The 5,466-nt window shown below is 42.2% G+C and overlaps 1 non-coding gene across 1 annotated transcript; it reads right to left on the bottom strand.

Moving 5' to 3' along the window:
* Positions 1-3,884: 3,884 nt before the first annotated feature.
* Trnav-aac (transfer RNA valine (anticodon AAC)) lies at positions 3,885-3,957 on the bottom strand. Its single transcript has one exon. It is a non-coding gene; the product is annotated as a tRNA-Val (tRNA).
* Between the last annotated feature and the right edge of the window lie 1,509 nt (positions 3,958-5,466).

A 5,466-nucleotide genomic window follows, 5' to 3' on the forward strand; every position in this document is an offset into this window, starting at 1 on the left:
TTGTGGGGTCGGTATTTGGACATGGGATTTGAGGGTAAAGATGTGGAAGCAATAGGAAGGGATGGTTGATGAAGTTGGGTAAGAAATAGGATTATCAAGGCAGTATTAGCATAGGAAAGTCTAGAGCTGGTAATGGTATAATCCCAGCACATGGGGGGCTGAAGCAACAGGATTACAAGTTCGAGGCCAGCCTGGGCTACACAGGAAGAGCCTGCCCCTACCCAAAAAAAATTTTTAAAGAAAGTCTAACCCAGATGAATTCTAAATTTGTATGTGCAAAATGCACACTGTGAAAAGCCCCAAAGATGCTCATAGCATGACAGCTGACGTTACTTTTATCTGAGGGCTGGGAGAGACTAAGTGGGATTCAAACCCCCACGCTCCCAGCAAGTGAAAAATGGGAAGGAGGGCACGTTTTAACAACGAATTTTCTAAGGAAATTTAATGGACTGAAAATAATACCAACATTCACTAGCTGGGCAGAGGGATCTGCAAGAATACTGTTCACTTGTCCACAGTCATGGGGCAATGAGAAGTTCTTTTGCTTTTTCACCTTCAGCTTCTCTCAGCAGTCCACACTAGTGTGTTTCTTATTAAAGATCTGCTTCCTAGGCTTCCCTGGCCTTCTGGCAGGGGAAGACCTTCCTTCAGTATGGCTCCAGTTGCCCCTGTTCCCTTTCTGACCCCTTTCCTGCCCCTCAGGTTTTCACACACCAGGAGCCAGCTTCCATGGTCCTCCTGCCAGGTGGGCTTGCCCAAGGGCCTCCCTTATTATACAAGGTGAAGTTTTCTGCCTTGAAAGTGCTTCTTTCTCTAGAGTCTGATCCAACATGAAAATGGAGCATCCCAGCAATGGGGCTTGTGTCTGGAACTCTGAGCTCACTGGCTGGCCTTGGAACTCTCACCCTGTGCCACCTGCCCAACCTACCAGAACCATCTCTTCACCCTGCTTCTGTTCTTCCACTCACACTGCACCCAAAGGCCAGGTCAGCAAAGGAGCTCTATTTACCCAGCATCTCTGCAGAATGGGAGGAGAAGAGCAGGTGAGACACACAGGTGTGGCCTTCAGCAGAGACCAGAAGCTTGCAGTAAACAATTGAGACAGTCAGTTCTGGCCATCCCCTCCTTTCCACACAGGGAGTCTGATGATTCAATGAGATCTTTAAAAAATGTTTAAAAAAATTTTAAAGGAGTAAATATCTGTTAGAAAAAAAAATCCACATAGAAATAGATGAAGTAAAAGTCAAAGTTTCCATTCCCTATATGGGGTAGGCAGGTAGAAAGGGAGTAACAATGACACAAAGGAGCCGGGAGCAGGTGCAACACTGCATCTGGGTGCATTTGGCCAAACATCCTGCTCCACCGTTGTCCTGGAGTAACGGTTGACTAAGGCTGAGACTACTTCTTGGTATAGCTGCCAAAGGTTCCAGCAGCAACAACTCCAACTTTCCCAACTCTAGAGTTTAACCAGAGGCTTTGTCTACATAATATCTGAGTTATGGTTTCATGCACACACCTCCCTCAAATTGTCATCTTGGCTCTGAGGACACCTTATTAGGTAAACCACTTCCTGTGGGGGAGGCCTCCATTTTAAGGAGACGTGGCAGACAAAGGCATATCAAGGAACAGATGGAAGGTGGGGGTGGATCCAGCCCCCTGGGCAGTGGGGAGAGATGGATCACAGAGTAAAAGCCAAGGTCCCAGGGATGGTCCAGCATGTCAAGTTCAACCCATGGTCTCTGGAAGAGACAACAAATCAGTAAGGTCTGTAAAGAGGGAGATATCCAATCAAAAGTAGCCGAATCCAAATATAAACCCTATTCTCAACCTTGTCTTGACTTCTATGCTCCTTTGCACAGCCAACTGCCATTCTATCCCTTCTCAACCTTTGCTTTGTTCCTAATCTTCATCTTGGTAAATTCTTTGACCAATCTGTGGCTCCCAAATCCACAAAACTTCTCATTCTCCCATCCTTGGATGTGCTCTTCCATTCCTTAGAAAACTCCATAATGACACTCAGAGGATTAGCATAATCATTAAGTCCAATTCATAAAAGTACCTAAAACTGGGGGCTCAGGATACTTTGATTAGACAAACTGTCTGCCCTCAGCTTCCTTTGGGGGTGCACTATTGCTTTATGATAAGTTCTGCTTTAATAAAATCTAGCTTTTGCTTAAATAAATCCGCTCTATTAAAGACTCCTCTGTGTGTCGACCCCTGAATTCTTTCTTGGGTGAGACCAAGGACCTGCCATCTATTTCCCCTGACACTGGCATCTGAAACTAGTCCTTCCAGGCCTTTTCTGTGCAGTATGAATGAACAGCAATTGGGTCTTTGAGTGCTGAATCGTTAAATCCACAAATGTGGAATTTACTGTCTTGGCTTGAATGAGAATCTCAGCCAGACTCGGGTGACCATCCTAATATACCGCTTCTTTCAAAGGATAAGACCCAGGGAAGTGAGAGACTGCAAGTTTCATGAGGAGTTTTTTGTAAAGACTTGAAAATAGCGACAACACAAAGGAGAAACCCGATTACAGTCCTGATCTAAGGCTTTCAGGGCAAAGCAAAGTCAAGAAACCCTCAGGGCATGAATCATATGGAAGAATCTCAAGAAAGAAATCCTTGGGAAGTGAGAAAAAACCTTGGAAAGAGGCCCAAGGAGGTTTTGGAATCTATAGTGTTACTACCCCCGGAAGCTCCTCAGAGTTTTCTGCTACAACTTCTGTGTTGGGGAGGGAGGGTAGAAGCCGGGAGAAGATGTGTCAAACACCACAAAGCTGGAACAAGAAGGTTAAGGCTTTCTACTTTGGGACCTTTTTATTTTATCTAGTGGCCTCTTTGATTTTCCTTTCCCTTTAAGTTTTTGCTTTATAACAAAATTGTATATATTGCCTTACTTACATCATTCGCTGTGCTTACTTTTAAATGATGTTTCCATTAAGAGTTTTATTTGTGGTCGTCAAAAAGCACTGGCTCCACACCTGTTGAGTGCACCAGTGAAGAGGAACATGGGAGCCCCAGGGGCCACTGCTCCTTCAAGGGAGGAGAGTGAGCCATGCGTTGGAAGGGAACACACACGTGTACACGTACATATGCATGCACATACGCTGTGGAAGAGAGTGGCTCCACTTTCAGAGGCACCAGCATAGTCAGCACTGTTTCTCAAGTTCCAACGTGGGCCTCTCAAAGGTTGCTTCAAGTCAGTGGCGGAAAGAGAGATTACTCAATAAACAGTGCTTGGTTAAACAACTGACCTCCGTTTAAAAATGCATGGCTGACTTCTTTCTCCTACCAAAATAAATCCCACATGGATCTAGATTGTCTAAAGCTATCTAAGACACAACTGAAGATATATATAGCTGGATATGGTGACACATGCTTGTAATCCCAGCACTTGAGATGCTGAGGTGGAAGGATCTCAAGTGGTGGGACTGGGGTTTGAACTCAGGGCTTAATACTTGCAAAGCAGGTGCTCTACCACTTGAGCTACACCTGTAGTCCATTTGGCTCTGGTTATTTTGGAGATGGGATCTCGAAAACTATTTGCCCAGGCTGGCCTTGAACCTTGGTCCTCTCAGTCTCAGTCTCCCAACTAGCTAGGATTATAGGTGTGAGCCCCTGGTGCTCAGCATATTGAATATATATTTTTAAAGTTTTACAATTCAATAAGAAAGGACCTACAATTCAATAAGAAAAAAGAGGAAAGGACAGTTGGAGAGGCAGACAATGAAATACAATTTGAAAACATAAAGAAAATGGCCAATTGCAGGAATAATTAAATAAAATTTCATTAAAATGTAATAGCAAGATACTGTTTTTCACCTTTTAGATTAGTTACGAAAATCATAGTTTTTCGTTTTACTTTTTGGGAGTACTTTTTTTTGGTGGTACTGGGGTTTGAACTCAGGGCCTCATGCTTGTTAGGCAGGTGCTCTACCACTTGAGCCACTCCACCAGCTTATTTTTACTTTTTGGTGCTGAGGATTGAACCCAGAGCCTCTACTCTAAAGGAACACATGCTCTACTCAGCTCCTCCCCCCAAGCCTTCACAGAGGTTTTATAATAAACAACTTCAGTGAGGTCACAGGGTTAGAGGCACTGTTAAACACAGTTGGGAGGTAAGTTGGTACAAGACCTTTGGAGAAAAATTAATACTATTGATGAAAAATTTAAGTTCAAAAACATTCTGATGTAGCAATTTCTTTGAATGGAATTTGAAGATTTGTGTACAGGGATGTTCATTATACAACTGCTACACATGTGCACACACATACACACACACACACACACACACACACACACACACATCCCAGAGGCAATAGCCTAAATGATTTTCAATAACGAGTTGGCTAAATACATTATGCCACTCTCCATAGTGGAATACTACAGGTATATTCAGAGGACCTCTGCTTAGTCATTGCAGCATGGTCTGCAAGTAGCAAAAACTGGAGGGACAACCAAGGTGTCCTTCAACAGAGACCCAAATAAGTGCTTTGTGATGTGGACCTGCAGAGATGGGAGGCCTTGGCAAGATATAGTGATGGAGACAGATGACAGAAGGCATCTCCTCCCACAGGCCTTCATCGCACAAACAGACCATCGCAACAATCTTGGGAAGAAATCACAGGAAGAGGGTGACTGTCTGCATCTGGAGAGAGACCTGCTTTTCATCATGTACTTGCTGTGATCTGAATGTGTCCCCTAAATTCCTATGTTGACAATCTCCATTGTGGTAGGGTCTTTGGGGGGAGATGATTAAGTCATTAGGGCTTTGAACTCAATTATCATCTCCTCCAACCTTATTCCTTATTCATTTTCTTCGACGTGTTTATAAGTCTGACTTGTTTTCTTGTTTTGTTTTCTTACACATGAGTGAGTCTCATACCTTACCAGTCTGTTTACCCCTTCTAGTGCTATGTACATGTGTGTTTAATGAAGGAAAGTAAAAATAGGATTACACTATTTTATACAAATTATTAATAACAGTGACTGTAAGAATATACAGAAAGAAGTGAAATGGGAAAAGTATGTCTGCATTGTCGACAACAGTTGTCAGTGTTGGAATAGGGAGCTTATTGTGCTCTATTTCTTAGGTTTCTATAATGTTTAAATTTTGAATATTGAACATTTGTTGCTTTCTCACATTTATTTTCATTAAAAATACAGCTAGTTATAAAGAGTTCTTGTAATGTGACTACTGCAACCAAGAAATGAACTTCTAAATTTCATTTAAATTAATTTAAATTTAAAAATTGGTATTTAAATACTTGATGTAGCTATTGGAGCACTTTTAAGTGTGCTTGGAACAACTTGGGTATGTGAATCTACTTTTTCAAATATGAATTTTGTAACAACTGTATTCAGATCAAGTTTTTCCAGAGAAAAATCATGTCTAAGTTGAGATGTACAGAGTCTAAAATACACACTAGATTTCAAAGATTTAGTACAAAAAAAGAAGGTAAAA

Source organism: Castor canadensis, chromosome 1 (assembly GCF_047511655.1).
Source record: "Castor canadensis chromosome 1, mCasCan1.hap1v2, whole genome shotgun sequence".
NCBI lineage: Eukaryota > Metazoa > Chordata > Mammalia > Rodentia > Castoridae > Castor > Castor canadensis.